Source organism: Anastrepha obliqua, chromosome 4 (assembly GCF_027943255.1).
Source record: "Anastrepha obliqua isolate idAnaObli1 chromosome 4, idAnaObli1_1.0, whole genome shotgun sequence".
Taxonomy (NCBI): domain Eukaryota; kingdom Metazoa; phylum Arthropoda; class Insecta; order Diptera; family Tephritidae; genus Anastrepha; species Anastrepha obliqua.
In genome coordinates, this window is record NC_072895.1 from 20,729,719 (window position 1) to 20,748,874 (window position 19,156).

At 37.1% G+C, this 19,156-nt stretch overlaps 2 pseudogenes; both read right to left on the reverse strand.

Annotated features, from left to right (window-relative positions):
• On the reverse strand, nt 1–139 carry LOC129246587 (U2 spliceosomal RNA; annotated as a pseudogene).
• Nucleotides 140–877: 738 nt separating this feature from the next.
• Nucleotides 878–1,065, reverse strand: LOC129246511 (U2 spliceosomal RNA; annotated as a pseudogene).
• Nucleotides 1,066–19,156: the final 18,091 nt, after the last annotated feature.

A 19,156-nucleotide genomic window follows, 5' to 3' on the forward strand; every position in this document is an offset into this window, starting at 1 on the left:
TTATTCAAGGCCGAAATCCCGGCGGTACTGCAATACCGGGCCAACCCGTGGCAGAGGTGGATAAAGCCCCTAAAACACTCCGCCCATTTCCAAAAATTAGTTTAACACTTTGATCTTAGCCATTAGGCCGAGAAGCGATAACTATACACAACCAACAAACTACCTTGTCATTACATTTTCTAATAAACCTTTTGAGAATTACACGCTCACAAAAATTAATGTACGAAATATTTATACCGATTCACTTAAACACGGCGAGCTGTTTGATTTCATGTTCGTGCCTGTGTATGTGCATTTGTGCGTTCATATCGCCACAGTGCATGACTACCAGCCTTGGCTGAGCACAGTAAGAAAATGTATTCGAGCGTATATATGTATGTATGTACGTTAGTGTGTTTGTACGATTGTGCTATGCGCTCAGCTTTGTGTCGATTTTACTGTGCGCTGCGCAGGTTGGGGTATTCTTGCAGAATTTAAAGATGATTCACACACTGTCGACCGACTGGGTACAGTTGTCACAAGTGATGATATGATTAATTTTTATATGAAAAATCAAGGCGAATCTTTTGAAGGTGATAGCAATAACACAGCTGATTTGTTATTTTTTTCTTCCGCCGTGTACATTTGGTTGTCAACACAAAATTGAATTACGAAACGTTTTACTTAGCTTAGTGTATGAATTCACCTTGGAAAAAATTCAATTTTCTTCTATAATCAATTTTAATAAAAAAAAACTGTTTTCAATAAATAATCAGAAATGTCCTACAATGCAAATTTCACTTCAAAAAAATATTCCATTTTCGTCTACATGTATTCATATAAAAATTTATGGCTCTTCCCACCAAAGCTAAATGTATTAGTATATTTCTTCTTGTAGTTATTCAAGGCCGAAATCCCGGCGGTACTGCAATACCGGGCCAACCCTTGGCAGAGGTGGAGAGCAAGCCCCTAAAACACTCCGCCCATTTCCAAAAATTAGTTTAACATTTGTTGTCCTCCAATGGAGGATCTATCAGATGTTAAGCTTATACAAACAGATACCACACTACCTACTTCAATAGATTTTCTAATAAACCTTTTGAGAATTACACGCTCACAAAAATTATTTATATCAACATATAATATAACGCTTCGTAACTAAATAACTTTTAGGCCAGCGATGACAGCATGGCGCGGTAGCCGAGCGACTAGCAACGTGAGCTTTCGATCCAAAATCCTTGGTTCGAATCACAAGAAAAAATAAAAGTTATTTTTATTTAGTTCGTCGCTACGTTTATATCAACATATAATATAACGCATCGTAGCCAAGGGGGTCGCTTTTTCGTTTCACTTTTCCTCAAATCACTCCCAACGATTCTAAAGAAGTTTTCACTTCAAAACGAAAAAAATCGCCTTCTCAGCATCTCACCCGCCATCGAGCAACACGCGGTCATAAACAGCGTTTTTTGTACCGAATCGTCACGGAAGAAAAGAAATGGTGGCCATACAACAATATGAAGCAAAGAAAGGAATGGATGGCTCCAGGGGATACGCCAATGCCGAGAGTCAAGCCAGATCTTCATCCAAAGAAAATCATGATATGTGTTTGGTGGGACTGGGAGGGCATGGTGCATTGGGAAATGCTCGAAAAGAACGCCACGGTCAAGAAGGAGCTCTACATTTCCTAGCTACACTGCGGGAATGAGACTATTCGACTGAAAAGACCTGATCGATATGGTCAAACCATACTCCTTCACGACAACGCCCAGCCCCATGTTGCAAAAGTCGGTAAATCCGCACTCCAAGAGCTCGAATGGGAAATCCTTCAGCATCCGCCGTATTTTCCGGATCTTGAACCGACACTTTCTAATGTTGGCCGCAACTGCGCCGTAATTCGGCCATTCGTAAACATCAATGAATGACTTGCGGACGACTTCGGTCGGCATCTCGTGCATAACTTTAGTAGTGTTGGCTTTCAATGCCTCAATCGAAGCTGGGTTATCCACAAAGTATTTAGACTTTAGATATCTCTGCAAAGAAAAGTCCTAAGGTGGGATATCACACGATCTAGGTGGCTAATCCACTGGTCCAAGACGAAAGATAAATTACTCACAGAAAAGAAGCCCAAAAAATTCATTGTTGCATCGGCTGTATGGCAAGTAGCGCCGTCCGCCGTCTTATTGGAACCAAATGTTGTGAAGACCACGCGCTTCAATGTCCAGCATCTAAAAGCCGTTTATCATGGCGCAATACCGTTCGCCGTTCAGTGTTACATTGACGCCAGCCTCGCCTTAAAAAAAATATGAGCCGATGATGATTCCTTCAGCCCATAGGCCGCACCAACCAGCTGCTTTCAATGGATGTAATGGCTGTTTTTGAATAGTTTCGGGTTGCTCTTCAACCCAAATACCGTAATTTTGCTTATTGACGTAGCCATTAAGTCAAAACTGGGCCTCATCGCTGTACACCATAATTTGGCCTACGGGCGCGCTTGGCACTTTTCACAGAGCGTCTATTTTCTTAATCCAACTGTGCGATTTGTAAACATTTTTGAGGCATAAGTCTTTCCATGATGAAATGCCAATGAATACTAAAAAAAAAGTATGTATTTGGTTGGACAGTAGTCACGCGTGATCTGTCAAAAACCCCTATTGGAAAAAGTACCTTCACCCTTTATAGGTGTTTCAATTAATTTTGCATATAACTTTTTTTTTGTAAATACTTTTTGAACAATTTTATTGACTATATCTAGTTTTTGTTTTTGTAAGCCATGTATTGTATCCAATCGATAGAAACGCTCCGGCTTTCGATGCGGTACCAGCTGGTGGTAGCAGAGGAAGAGGAAGGCCTCCTCTGCGTTGGAAAGATCAGGTGGAGAAGGACTTGGCTTCACTTGGGGTGTCCAACTGGCGCCGGTTAGCACGATAAAGAAACGACTGGCGCGCTTTGTTAAACTTGAACAAAATCGCGTAAGCGGTTATAGCGCCAATTAAGAAGAAGAAGAAACCATGTATTACCGTAAGAAAAGAAAACCAATTGCTTTTAATTGCTTGTGGTACTTGAAAAAATTTTAAAAATATTTCAAAAATAAATCGTAAAAACATTATTTTCTCGTCATAAAAACCCCTTCTTGTCAAACTGTATTTAGTACCAAGGCAAATCTATTAAAGGTGGTGTTGGTAAATCAGCTGAGTTGTTTTTTTTCTTTCGCCGTGTCCATGTGGCTGTCAGCTCAGAATTAAACAAGGCGAATTCATTATTTGCTTTCTAGTTTCCCAATACTTTGCTTCCACAATCAAACTTACAAAACAAATTTGTTGGTCTAGTGCCACCACCTTTAATGAATGCGTCTTGTTTAGTACTGAGCAGTAGAAATATATGCCCATTAGGGCGGGTCGATTTAAAAATCGCTCATTGCTCTGTGAAAATCGTATTCTAGGGATCAAAATAAGAAACTATGCCGAAGGAACCATACCTCTAAAACGAATTCTGATGTTCCCCAATTTGGGTCGAACGAAAAATCCCACTTTGACCCATTTAGAGTGCTCCAATCGAGTCCAAATGTATGACCGACCCCCATTAACTTTGGACGGCCGATCCACCCATGCCAGTGGCACACCCCCTGGAACTCCCCTGGGGAGTTCCCCATACAATCATTTCAAAATATCACCATTTTTGGCCTTTACATGAGTAAAGAAACTAAAAAGTTCGACCTAAATTGGGGTCATCAGAATTCGTTTTAGAGGTATGGTTCCTTTGGCAAAGTTTCTTATTTTGATCCCTAGAATATGGTTTTCACAGAGCAATGGGCGATTTTTTTGCCTCCCCACAAATCGACCCGGCCTAATGCCCATAGATCAAGTTTTTCCTGCCGGGCATGTGTTGCGTGAAAATATTTTAGTTCCCCAATACATATGGCACTGTTCATTACTTGCACTACAACAATCATGCGACCTCCCTATGAAATATGTTTGTTCTTTACTCCAACAATCAACTACAATACCCGACGATTACAACCGCAAAGTGAGCACTCAAAATAGAAAAATGCCAAATAAAACCGCAAAACAAATTTGATGTTTTCTAATACTTCCACTATGTAAACCGCGGAAATAGAAACCAGCAATGGCCATTGCTAGGGCAGATAGAAATAAAGGAAATTTTATTAAAACTAGTCTGTAACTATTGGAAAGTGAAGGTGGCGAAAAATCGGCTAGCGGCTAGCAGCTAAGATAAAATCGGATTCAAGGGCATGGAAATAGTCTAATCTTATTAGGGAAGCTATTACTAGGAAAGTTATTAGCAGGTTAATAGATTTGTGTGACTTAATTTTTCATTATTTTAATAATAACTTCTGTTGGTTACTTTTTTGTTTTTTCAATTGTTATCAGCTTTAAGTCTTTTTTTCTTTTCTTCTTTTCTTTTGTTGTTAATTTTGATGGCAATTTCAATTGAAAAAGCCCTCTTCCCTATTGGTACGCAAACTGGACCACCTTATTTTTACAACCGCCGCTTCAGGCCAGTTTTGTAGCACGAAGAAAGTTTTGCAAATGCTTTAAAATTTAATAATCTGGCTTGATGCCAGGTCTGAACTGTATATCCTCTTGTTTTCATTTAAGATCATGCTGATAGACCCAAGTCTCATCCATATTGATGAATCGACGCTTTGTCAGCAACCTTCAGGCTAGTAGCAACGCCCTCTCTTATCGAACCGCAAAACCTATTGAACAACCTAGTAGTAAATGCGATGGAGCCTCCCAATCAAACTCCCAAAGTTTCTGGCGCGTTCTTAAAGGTGTTTGTGTCCCGCCACTGTCTTGATGGAATATCCATCCAATTCACCAATTTTGGATGCTTCATCATTTCATCTCGAAATTTATTGATTCTAGAAAAAAAAATTGATTTACAAGAATTATATGAAGAGAATTAAAGGCTAATAATATATTTGTTAAAAAGTACTCAACCCAATTAAAAAAAAGGCAAGTAATACAATAATTCGCTATTGTTGACTTTTTACACCAGCGGAATAATCAAAAGTTATAAAAACACATTTTTATTAAAGTTGGAAGTGTTCTTAAGAAATTCTATAAGTATGTCTAAAGAATATGATATTTGATCTTCTCGAGAAATGATTTTTGGAGTTTTTGCCCCCCTGGCTTGGCCAACTTAGATTGCTCGGTATTTCCCGCAGGCTCTTGAAGGTTTTTTACAAAACACTATAGGTACGCAAAAAACCGATTTTCAGATGATATTTTGTTTTTTCAAACCAAGAAAATAATTTTTGTTGAAGTCAGAGCAAAATAAAATAAAAAAACGGAATCTTATCGGAGCCCATACGAACTGAAGCCGGTGTGAGGCAGGGCTGCATATTATCAGACCTTCTTTTCCTGGTCGTCATTGATGAAATTCTAACTACTTCAATTGATAATATGGAAAAAATGGGGATTATTGTGGCCCCCTACTTCAATGGAACTCCTTGAGATTTAGAGTTTGCCCATGACATAGTACTTGTTTCTCAGCGGAGATCAGACATGTCAAGAAAACTGAATGACTTTGTAAAACACTCTAACACTGCTGGACTCAAAGTCAATGTAAAGAAAAAGAAATATTTCACGATAAATGCGAGAGAATATGAGGAGTCACAAGGGTACCAAAAGCAAGAAACGCATTTGCTGATCTCCAACCAGAGTGGCTACCCAAACAAATCAGCAAGCATACCAAACTCAAATCTCTCACTTTCGATTTCGAACGCCCACTTACACCGGCGGTGCCAACAAAAACCATGGTGAAACGATTTTTAGATCTGTACTACCTAGCAGACCGTTATTCGTCTCTGAGCGAATTTGACAGATATGCCGACGTCATTCGTTTTGTGTTTCACAAAATTTTGCTTTAGCTTAGCTCACTCACTAAAACTCCAAAGTTCCCCTCAAAATTTTACGAATTTTACCGAACGAGATACCAGGTTTATCTATCATTCTTGAACAAAAACCACTTGCGTTAGAAATCAGAGAGCGCAGGTGGACGTGGATCGGTCACACGCAACGCAACGGAAGTAAGGAAACCAGCAGGCAAGCATCAGACTGGGATCCCCACGGTCAAGCACGGTCTACTTGTACAGCGCATTGTTCAACTACTCACTTCTCTTCATTATTAAACAAAATATCCAGCATTCACACATACACACACATGAATACGTGAATTGTAAGTTATTTAACGAGAATTCTGTCCTTTGTTAGCACTATTTATAGCAGTTTGCTGTTTTTGTGGTCACCTCATTCTCTACTCGTTTTGTGTACTTTTCGAAACTTCCTCATGGCCGTCAATTCTATGAGTTGGAAGAAACTGAAAATATTTTCAATTTCTAATTTAATTAAAGCTACAGAAGAATTTCTATGCTATCAAAATATTTACTTTAATTGGAGATACTCGAACGCATAACACACATGCGCACAGGTATAGGAGAAAGGTGCATGAGCGCATAGCTTCCGCTTTCACCAACAAAGCATACTGACTGTAATCGTATATTCGTTGAGGAATGACACTGTGTGGCAGTTTCGATTTCATTTTATCAATGGCTTCAGAAATGTGTATCAGTCTTCCTAACTCATTGCTTGGTTCAAAGATTCAACAAAGAGAGTGAAACTGAAATTAGAAAAAGTGTATATGTATATGTATATGTGTATGTACATATGTACATTAGAGTGTCCCTTATGTGGCAAAACAAAATGTTTGTTTCTAATTTCAAAGTGCATACCCTCTACATTTTTTACTGCAGGGTCCGGCACTCGAACTTAAAAAGGACATAAATTCAGTTTGAAAATTACTTTTATTCAAAAAAACATGAGAAAATAATACAAAATTAAGAATCAATTTACTTTTTCTCGATATAACCACCTTTTGTCTTGACTATGGCGTTGACACGCCCCATAAATGAATCGCAAGCTGCCCGAATGTGTCTTCCAGGTATTTTGGCCCACTCTCGGACAATAGCTGTTTTCAGCGCCTCGAGACTAGTGAATCTTTTAGTTTGGACCTTGCTCTCCCTAATGGCTCAAAGAGAATAATCCATTGGATTCGCATCTGGTGAGTTTGGGAGCCATTATGTGGACGTTATGAAGTTCGGAACGTTGTTTTTTAGCCATTCTTGGTTCACTCGAGCTTTGTGAAGCGGTGCCAGGTCCTGTTGAAACGTCCATGGTCTGCCACCGAAATGTTTGTCTCCCCATGGCTTCAAAGCAACCTCCAGAATACTTCCCCGATAATATTTCGCATTTGCCTTGACGCCGGGCTCGATAAAAAAGATTGGAGAGCGCCCATCTGCGGTCACAGCGGCCCAAACCATTACCTGTGGCGGGTGCTGCCTCCTGGTGGCCAATCGATTACTCAAATTCTCGTATGAACGGTCGATCAAATAAACCCTATCGTTTTAGGAGTTTAAGAATTGCTCAATTTGAAAAATTTTCTCGTCAAAAAACACAATGTTCGGAAATTGACCGCTTTCGGCCAACCGAATCAACTCCTTCGCTTTCTCATGTCTGACTTGTTGCTGCTTTGGTGTGAGATCATGCTGTTGAGATGGCCTTAGTTTGACGTTTTCCAAAAGAACTCTCTAGTTTTGGCACTACAAGAAGCTCTTCTCTATCGTTAAACGAACGAATAACTGGGAAGCATTCTTCTTTTAAGCTTCGTACATCCAAATATTGAACTTGAAATTTAAGGGGCACCCTAATGTACATAAACATTATTGTATGCAATAGCAATCATAAAATTCCGCGTACTATAAAATGCAGTATCTTTTTCATTGCTCTTTTACCTGCGAATATTGTAATTTTTTTTTAATTTATATATATGTATATGTATGTATGTATGTTATAAATGTTACGTTTATTAAAACAGAAAGCAATTCAAAAATTATATTGAGTGAGCAGAAGATATCCAAGTGCTTTACGAATCTCGGGAAAAGATGAAACCAAACTGACTTTATAGCTGCTTCCCGTCATTTTTTAGTCTACAATTTTCAATTTGAACGCGGCAGAGTGCGATATTGCACCCGATACCATAAAAACAGCTTCTCGGCTGTGATGTCGAATCAAGTACCTTTCTTACTTTCGTAAGTCATGGAAATTTTGTTTCCTTGTTCACTCCTCTCGGGAGTAAAGGGCCTCGACAAGACTCAGCAATGCATGTTGTTTCCTTGATCTGTTTCGATTTCTGACAGGGTAGGTGATTAGCCTGCCGCTACCAGTCCTAAGTAGTGGGAATGCCCACCTGTCGTTGCTTAGGAGCAACGCTTTCTTACTGCTTGGAGCGCCATCTGTGTTTCACACTTTTCTGGCAGAAGGATCACACAGATGGTTGAGTACTTCGCTATTACCTGCGTTATAACCGCGGTCGCCTGCTTCTTCGTGCCGGCACCAGTCATGGAAATAGTGATTGGATTCATCCGGCCCATCTAGTTTCAACTTCTTTTCTGCACTAAATACTACTTTTTCCTAATCAGCGGGATCGGTATTTGTAACAGAACTTCAAGCTATATGGTTCTCTTACAAAATCGAGGCGGCATTCTTTGCGACATTTATTCAAAGGTGTTTTTGTTTTTTTGTAATTTCGTATGCCGCAGATGAGGCGCTTTTAGAATAGCCTTTCGAACGGTAGATTTTCTGTAGATTTTTTCAACATTCGGCAACTCTTTCGTTTTTGCTGTTGGAAGGGCGGAATTCGATGTAATCATAAGCATTTTGCGCGTTTTCTTCAGTGTCAAACCCATCGCAGTTCTGCCTTTCTTGTTCTTGCCATAGGATGCACCTTGGACTTCGATCAATCTCTTTGGCAATTTGGCGATTCGAAAGTCCCTCTGAGCTTAAGCTATCGATTGGTATTTTTTCGCGATCTGTTAAATCTTTCTGCTTTCCCCTTTTTACTAGAATTAAGAAGTTTTTGACCAAACACAACGAATGCTTAAAAAAGCTATGCCTTTTCACAGCTTTAATGCCCAAATGATGTTGGCTAACTGAGTGACTGGTGCGCTTTGTCAAACTCGGCCAAAATCGCGTAAGCGGTTATCGCGCCAATTATGAAGAAGAAGAATTGAGTGCCTCTATTCAAGTAAAGCAATAAATCTAAGCAATTTGAAAATTTTTTTTTTGTTTCTTATGCAATTTCAATTTTTTTATAATATAATTTATTCTTCCCCAAAACTAGTATAAATCATGTAATGTTAAAAAAGTTCAACGGATTTTCATCAAAATTTCACGCTTCTTAATCAGAGTGTTTGGAAAAATGTTGGGTATGCAGTTTTATGGCAATTTGAGTTTTGGAAAAATAAGAAAGTGCAAGTTTCCTGTAGCTCGAAAATTGCATTGATTTTTGAAAACTTTTTTTTCTGCGTCCATTCATTTCTCCATATAACGGCATTTTTTTATATGGAAGAAAACACCCAACCATAAACGATTTTTGCGGTACCTGAAACTTCCACTTTATCGTACCGATTCAATGGGCTATAAAACTGGGTATCTAAAAATTTTCTACGCATCCTGATTAAAATATGTGAAGTTTTTTTTTACACTCCATGACAACACTGGTTTACAAATAATTAAAGATTTTTCTACCCAAAAACCAGACCATCCAATTCCTACGTAAAATCGAACGCTGATCCGAAATTCCTTGTACATTTTTTTCAATGTACATTTTGTCTCGTTCACAAGTGTCAAATATGATTGACACCATTTCCAAAAATTATAAATCTTCCCATAGGGCAATCTTGCATAAGCACGACATGGCGTATAAGTAACCAAAGTTCATTGTGCCATTCGTAAACTCACTTTTCAATATCGAAAATTTCATAAATTTCTATTGACCGAAGTTATTTACTTTTAGCAGAACAACTCTTTTTGCAACAAAAGCACATCGCATATGCGGCCTCTGTTCCAAAGCAAACCGAACTTTCTACAAATAAAAACAACAATTAATAACACCGCGTTACACACATTCTGTCCTATGAACCAAATATACTTTTTCGGAATGGGGATAAAAAATAAAAATACACGTGTATGGGCGATTTTCATGTGCACGTCACAATTTTTTTTTTTTGTATTTTATAACTTTAAACGAGCAATTCTTGTATGCATATCTGTATAGCCACACGATCTCAGGATTAGCTTAACGGATTTGAATGAAATTGGGCACACAGATAGTGTATCACATTTCTAGACTTTTCACCTAGGTGTTGCCACTGACAATGTTTCACAGGGTTGCCACCTGTTCGAAATTAAAAAAAAAAAATTGATTGAGATATGCCGATGTGGGTATCAAAAGAAAGGTATTTCACTCCGCATTACAATAGAGATATAAAACCCCGAATTTTTTTATTAATTTTATTATATTAAAGTTAAAAATTGTTACATTAAAAATTTTAATGCTTTTAAAGAAACTTAGGCCTTTTATTTTTGCGTTTGTAAGCATTTGTGTCGGTATCGCAACAAATAGACCAACAGTATTCGCCAAGTATATGCGTAATGTCTTGTTCTTTAATGCGCTTTTCAGGGAAACAATCTAAATGATTGTGAAGGAAATAGATCTTTAGCGACATTAATATGCCCATTTCGCCATATTCCGAAATCATTTCTGCAACAATATTTTTATAATTGTCAGCTCGTTTGTTGCCAAGAAACTGCTCAATAATGGCAACTGTGTCTTTCCATGCACGTTGTTCGATAGCATTCAATTTTGATGAATATTCATAACTTGCAACAACTTTTTTTATCTGTGGACCACTGAAAACACCTTAAATTATACACATCATTAAAAAAATAAAGTTACTAAAAGCCTTCGTAAAAAAAATACCTGCATGAATCTTTGCGCCGCTCAGTTTCGGAAAAATATTGCGCAAACTTGCAATCGCCTCGCCCTCACGATCCAGTTTCTTAACAAAACTTGATACGACACCGAGCTTAATATGTAGTGATGGCAAAATGATTTGAGATGGTTGCGCTAATGGTAGATTCTCTATACTTTCTACGCCTACTTTGTAGCATGTTCGCGGCTTCCACTTAAATTCAGTGTAATGCTGATCTCTTTTGCGACCTTCCCATGTACACAAAAAGCACTGGTGGGTTGGAAATCCACGCTTAACACCCATGAGTAATCCGACCACTTTTAGATCGCAGCATATTTTCCAATTATGCTCTTGGTAGTTTATCAGTTTATCAGCTGTAATATTAATTCCATGCCTTCGTATGTTTCTTTGAGGTTGGTGGCATATGCGATCGGGACAGCTGGCTGTTTGTTACCGATATGAAGCAGCACTATTTTAAGGCTGTTGACCGATGCATCGATGAAAAGTCGCCGCTCCTCTGAAATATGAGGGTAACCAATTTTCAAGTTCTTCCGAAAATTCAAGTTATGCCGAAAATTTAGACAAAATTTTTTTTTTTAGAAAAAAAAATTCAAGAAAATCTGAGAATTGATAAAATTTTTTTTTTTTTTTAATTTTACAAAATAAAAACATTTCCACGAGTCTGCCTGCAGAAATTCAGCGCGATTGGATCACGGAGAAAGGGTTAAAAATTGATCCAAAGTTTTTCACACAGGCGGACTACGAGCTCTATATTTTATACATAAGAAAAAAGTATATTTGGTTCATAGAACAGAAAAAAAGTTCGTTTTGGTGGGTGCAATGCAATTTTATATGATTTTCCAAACACAAAAAATAATTAATCTATGCTGTTTATAGGAATATTATTTAGGAGAACATACATAGCGAGTCGATTTCCTTTCATGGCTCGGGTATAGATAAATGTCGCGTGGCGTCAAACTAGATAAATATGGCTAATGGTGCAACGAATTATGCGGGAATTCACTCGCCGCCATTAGCTGGTGAAATAGTGCATTATCGGGCAAAAGTGACCAGCCATCAATTTCTCGATATCCAGTACGAATATGATCTCAAAACTATGTCAAAATGCTCAGCACAGTTGGCTGTGAAATTCTCAATTCCACCTCTGCGATATTCACATACAAGTTTGGTTTTTTTTTGTACGGAGGGTGTAAGCACAACTTTCCTGAATTACTAATCACTATTTCGCTCAAACGAGCATATATTCTTCCTTGAACCAGTTGGTTTCATTCAATAAATTATTCTTGATTAAATGCCGTCAAGTATTTGAGAAAATTCCAAAATATTCTTACATTCAAAATAATACTTGCAAGCCAGCAACAAATTTGGGTTTTCAATATAATATAAGTTAATTACGAAGTTCAGAGTGGTAAGCAATTAAATGATTTTATCTTAATTAAATGGTATTGCATTTATTTGAACTACAAAATTTTACAAAGGTCAGTTATTTATCTGCTTTGCGACCTTTGTTATAAAATGATTGGTTTTGAAGGTCGACATTGAGCGTTTGTTTGTGTATTAAAAGGTGGTTCAAATACAAGAAACAGATAGCATTTTTTGTTTACATTTGTTAAGATTTGGTTAAGGTTGTTGTGCGTTACAGCATTCCAAAACGGAGGTAGAGAAGCGAAATATTTCGAAACATTCTTCAGTGCCACCAGGTGGTCCGAAATAAGTTGTATATATTGCCGATTCTGTTCTGATGATATGCATATCGAATGAGGCGAAGATGATATGCCAGAGCCTAAGTTTTCAAAGAAATTATGAAAATTGTGCAGTCATATGAGCCTATGAGTCTGGTCATTTACGAGCATAACTTGTTACTTAAGGCATCCCGGTGGTCTAGAGTTCGAAAATTTAGTGTATTTTCAGGAATTTTTTTTGACGTGATAACGTCTTATAATTCGATTTAACAGGCTGCACGCACGAAAAAATGTGTCGTTACCTTGTTACCTTGCTCATTAGTGTTACCTTGCTCATTGCCGTTACCTTGCTCATTGCTGTTACCTTGAATAAACTGCAAGCGAAAGCGCGGAACGAACGACAAAGCAAACGAACGGCAACGTTCGACATCTTGCTCTCTCCTACTTAAATGAGCGTATATGTGTATGTATGTGCGCATATGTACATATATAAATTCACGTATTTGTATTTGCATATGCCTTCTTAGTGATTATTATAAATTTGATTTACTTGAAGAATTTAAAATAAAACCAAGTTTGTTAATAATACCTGTTGTTTTAATGTTATTATTATTTTTTGACGTGATAACGTCTTATAATTCTATGTAGCCGGCTGCACGCACCAAAAAATGCGTCGTTATCTTGTTCATGCGTCGTTACCTTGCTTGAACAGCATGTTATGTTATGTTATGATATGTTATGTTATGTTATGTTATGTTATGTTATGTTATGTTATGTTATGTTATGTTATGTTATGTTATGTTATGTTATGTTATGTTATGTTATGTTATGTTATGTTATGTTATGTTATGTTATGTTATGTTATGTTATGTTATGTTATGTTATGTTATGTTATGTTATGTTATGTTATGTTATGTTATGTTATGTTATGTTATGTTATGTTATGTTATGTTATGTTATGTTATGTTATGTTATGTTATGTTATGTTATGTTATGTTATGTTATGTTATGTTATGTTATGTTATGTTATGTTATGTTATGTTATGTTATGTTATGTTATGTTATGTTATGTTATGTTATGTTATGTTATGTTATGTTATGTTATGTTATGTTATGTTATGTTATGTTATGTTATGTTAATGTTAACTCATTCTCTATATCCATACAAAATATCTATCAAACAAATAAAATTAAAATTTTCTTTTCAAAAATGCAACCATTCAATCAGTATTTTCTTATGACGTTATCACGTTAAACTATCGTCAGTAAACCGACTTTACAGACAACCTCTTTTTTAAATAAAAAATGAAAAATGATATTTAAATTTTTTAGGCTTTTTATTAGGGTTGGTGTCGAAATTCTGTATGTACAAAATTCTAAAAACAAAATTCAGCTTTTTAAAATTCTGCTTTTTAAAATTCTGCTTTTTTAAAATTCTGCTTTTTTTAAATTCTGCTTTCTAAAATTCTGTATTACAAAATTCTGTATTACAAAATTCTGTATTAAAATATAATGTTAACAATGTTAAAGAGGTAATGTAATTATTTTGAAAAAGTGCGCACTTTTCCAAAATAATTACATTACCTCTTTAACATTGTTAACATTATTATTTTAATACAGAATTTTGTAATACAGAACATTCATTGTCAAATTTAGGTATGGTTATTTTTTAGTAAAACTTTTTACACAATTTGAGTATATGCGCCCCATTGTTTTTAACATATTCGTACATACCTATGTACATACCTACGTTAATTATAGTTGACAACATTTATACATTGGTATGTACATAGGTATGTTTGCAATCAAATATTACCTGGAGATGAGAACTTCTATCACAAATGAGGAATTACAATTTCACCACACCTGTCTACAACGGTTTTTATATTGTTTGTTTACCTTCTGTTAAGTGCTGACTTTTTGTGAAAGAGCGTGGTTTAATATTATATTGATAAAAATGTCCGAAATAAGAATTTTGAAAACAAATAAAAATAAGGAAATGTTGGGTGTTGATGGGTATTTCTATTATTTAGAAAGAATAACAAAACAAAGGACATAATATATAATTGGTCGTGTTCCAAGAGAATAGCGTGTCACTGTAAATCTCGATTGGTGACTACTGGTGAATTAAAAAACGGTATCCATTGTGTGATTAAAAGGTCCGGTGTACATACCCATAGTCCTGAGGCAGTGGAAGGTTTTGTTCGCGATGCTAATATAAAGCTTAAAGAGTTATCTAAAAAACATGCTTGCCGGCTAGCCAGATAATTCGAGAAACCATTGTGCTAACTCCGAGCGATAGCCGTGATGCTTTACCTTCTAAAATGGCCCAAAAAAGTAAAATAATGCGGACTAGAAAAAAGAAATGGAACATGAAAGAACCAAAAACTGTAGATGATATTGATATGCCACTTAATTTATATGTCCTTGAAGGCGAGCTTTTTGTCTTAGCAGAAAAGTGGGTCGATGATGAACTTTTTATAATGTTGGGGACAAAATCTTCATTGGAAATGCTGAGAAACAGTGACTGCTGGGCTGTTGATGGAACTTTCCATGTTGTTCCTCGCGTTATGAGGCAACTTTTTTCCATACATGGCAGAGTACATGGCGAAATCGTGCCTCTCGTTTTTTGCTTGATGAGCAAAAAAACGTTGAAGTCATATGTCGCTGTTTTTAACGAGTTGCTGACGATTGCAGGTAACCATGAACTAAATTTATACCCTCAGCGTATAATTTGCGATTTCGAAATGGGTATCATATCGGCAATTAAGTAATGTTTCCCAAATACTGATTTACGCGGCTGTTTGTTCCATTTTGGACAAATAATGTGGCGAAAGGTTCAGAAGGAGAGGTAATTAAAGCCTATTTTATGGTTGTGTATGTATACTAAGTAATAGTATGTTCTTTTTATGTATAGATTGGCTCAAAAATATGGGACTTCGGTGGAATTCGCACTGCAAGTCCGAATGATTAAAAGCTTAGCTTTCGTACCGCCAAGCGAAATACCGAATTACTTTCAAACATTACTTAATAACTGCGATGATGAAAGGTAAAAAAATTACTAGTTTGGTTTGATAAAAATTATATTGATATAAATAATAATAATTCCAAATATTCTCCCGAGTTTTAGTCAGTGCATGACCATAATGCATCGCAAACAGAAACGTTTCCTAGAACACAAAACAATATTGAAGCGTGGCATCGGCGGCTGAAAGTTATTGTTGGAAGAAGAAATTCGCAATTTTACCATCTTGTGCTAAGTTTGCAAAAGGAACTTATTTTAGCGAAAACTCAAATATCAAGAAAAGAAAATGGAGAAAGAGTTAGAAGAAAAAGGAAAATAATTAAAAAAAAAAACAAACAGCTGCGAAGAATTATTAAGAAAAGAAATGAATTAAGTCACACTACATATTTAAAAAGAATTGTAAAAAATATTGTAATTGGCTAAACTAAAATATTGTTATCGTTTAAACATATATGTATATTTATGGAATAAATGTTTATTTTGGTACTTCTTGTATGACGAAAATCACAAAACTTGAATAAAGCAGAATTTTTCGCATTAAACATGCAGAATTTTGAAAAAGCAGAATTTTAGAAAGCAGAATTTTAAAAAGCAGAATTTTAAAAAAGCAGAATTTTAAAAAGCAGAATTTTTTTGCAATTTACAGAATTTTGTCACCCAGAATTTTGTAATACAGAATAATGACACGCTCCCTTTTTATTAAACTTCTTTTACATAAAAAATGTGAAACAATTTTTTTTTTTTATTTTAATATTTAAAAATGGCGTTGAAGTTGACCCTCCCATGAAATGGGACCTGGACGGTGTTGCCTATTTTGGCTCTTTTTTTTATCTGAAACACAAAAACCAAAAAAAATATTAATCTATAGAATTAGATTAAAAAAAATGTCAAAATGGCGTGATTTTGAATTTGACACTCTAAAAATAGGGTTTTTTGTCAGTTTAAAAAAAAAAATTCTAAATAATTGAAATAATAATTTGATTCTAGTACGGACGATAGCCACCACCAACAACAGCAACACCAGGCCGAAAAAAGTAGTTTTGAGATAATTGAGTGTAAAGTTTTGAGAGAGGATATTTTCCATTGATGCCGCCGCGTGACAAATCTAACTCTACCTGCTAAGCCGGCTATAGAATCTTTCGATTGGGAATATCCTTTCAAAAATTTGACAGTATATTCTTAAAAGCTCGTATATTCTTAAAGCCAGATAAAAGAACAAGATTCATATAGTAAAACCTCCAAAGCTTTTTGCATTGTCACGTCAGTTTTTTCAAAGGCTTCAATTATTTTTAGATTGCGGTTATCGAAAAATGGAACTTTTCCATGGCAGAAATACACTTGGAATTTCGCTATTGTCTGCGGAAAAACCGTGCACTTCCGAATGATTGTCACGCACCAACCCATTCAGCTACCTCGGCCGCCTGCATCAGCATCATCATCATCAGGCAGCATTACAGCTCGGAATGAGCTTTAATTTCATCAACTAGCCTTCTCCAAATGACACGATTCAAGGGAACAGACCGCCAGTTATGAATTTTCAGTTTCTTGATATCTTCGATGGAGTCGTCGAACAAGCGCTTCGTAGGCCAGGGATTGCAGACAGCTGGATGGACTGATGGCGGGCCACTTTCTCTGAGCAAAGCACGTGGAAAAGGTAGGTATTTCAGACAGTGTACTCTGCCTAGCTTGGGAAGAGGTCTTATCATCCATTTTTGTGCGTCTGCTCCGCCTTCGCTCGAATTAGGCTTGAGGTCTTTGGCACTGATGTGTTAAGAAGCGATCACCTTGGCACTCGTTGGCACCACAAGATCTTCTCAGATTTCTTCGGAGGTCGGGTAGATTTAAAGAAAATTAAAAGGGAATCCGAGGGCAGCACAATGGACTTAATTGTGTGTGAGTGCAGTACTTGCTAGTTGTCCCGACAAAAACAAAATAAATAAATAAAAAAAAATTTAAAAACCCGTAATGGGTTTGCAATAGCGTCTTTTATAACCTTTTTTTTATTTGTTGAGTCAAGAAAATGAAATGGTATAATAGCTGATGGCTTAAAATGATTAATCCTCAGTCATGGCTGAAATTTTGGAAAGTTCATTGGCTGTACTCAATCGATGGGCTGCCAATTGCGGTCGTAGAGTCAACTCTGCAAACTCTAAAAACGGAGTTGATGCTATTCACCAGGAAATACAAAACCATCCCCGTTTAGATTTCCTAGATTAAACAACCAGTTTCGTACGCTCTCGTGGGAAGTCCAGTATCATGGTGTAATACTTGACCCCAAGCTCCTTTGTAAGTTGCACATAGCTGCACATCGAAAATCGACTTAAAAATGTCAGTATAGCTTTCTGCTCCTCTAAATCTATGTTCGGTAAAAAGTGAAGTCTTGTACTCTGGATGTGTTATATTCTGGATGCACAAGATTGTGGTTCTGTCAATTTCAACGCACGGATGCCTGGTTTGGTGCGTAGCTCTTCAAAACGGCTACAATACCACTAAATTAGAGAGAGTGCAGGGGACTGCATGCATTGGTATCACTGAGGCGTGTAGATCTTCAAGTTCAATCCATTGCCGCTCAGAGCGCTATTAGGTTCAAGGAGGCTAGCCTCTATAGGCAATCTTCCGTAGGACAGGGTAGCATTTTGAGGCAGATTTCTCACGCCTTCTCTGTACTTCATACAGATCTCTCCATCCGCAAAATGGGTTTTGAGGGTTGCACAGAGCTATCTTTCCAAGCAGGCCGGATTGGAAGGAGGGTAGAGTCTGCCAATGCATGGAGTTGGAGCGGGGATGGAGTAGATCCGCCAATATTTCAGTCTCCTTTAAGCTCCCGAAAACTAGTAGTATTATTCAAGTAGAGGTCTTCACGATCCTGCGGGCATGCGGAGACATAAATATCTTTACCGATAGTCATAGTTCGAGATCAAACGTCTCAAATGTGCATCTCAGACATGGATGTCTCCTTGACCGTTGCACAATTTTTTTCTTAAAAAAGGGCAAGGCAGATGGAGTTCTATCTTATCATTTGCTAACTCAAAAGACTTTGGTCTCATTACAAAAGAATCAGGACACTTAAAGTACTGCGAATCCACCACTATTCAATTTCGAAACTCATAGCGCTCATGACCAGTCACTGAGTGAACGGAATACTCATGCGGACTAGCTTTGACTTGCGTACAACCTCCATTGCATAAGCTGTGGGGATGCTGCAGAGAAATAGACTGTTCAACACTTTCTTTGCAAATGTCCGGGTCTGGCGGCTAGGCGTTTGGGATTCCTTAGTGCGCCTTTCAGGGATACCCTGAGACAGCTCTCTAGCCAAGATGCCATTGCTCTCCCCCACTACATCAACGGCACTAGATAGCTGTAGAGGGTTTTTCTTCCTTTATGTTTTAAAAATTTTCGAAGGTAGTGGTCTACCTTACGGTATCAAAACGGCACTCTAGTGCTACTTGTAGTGTACCCCTAGTACTCTTGCCATCTAACCTAACTACTTAGGGGGCGTCCATAAATTACGTGAGATGTTTAAGGGGGGAGGGGGTCGAATCAAATCTCATCTAATCTTACGGAGGAGAGAGGGGGAGTCTCGGCAAATATCACGCAATTTTTTTTCTGATTAAA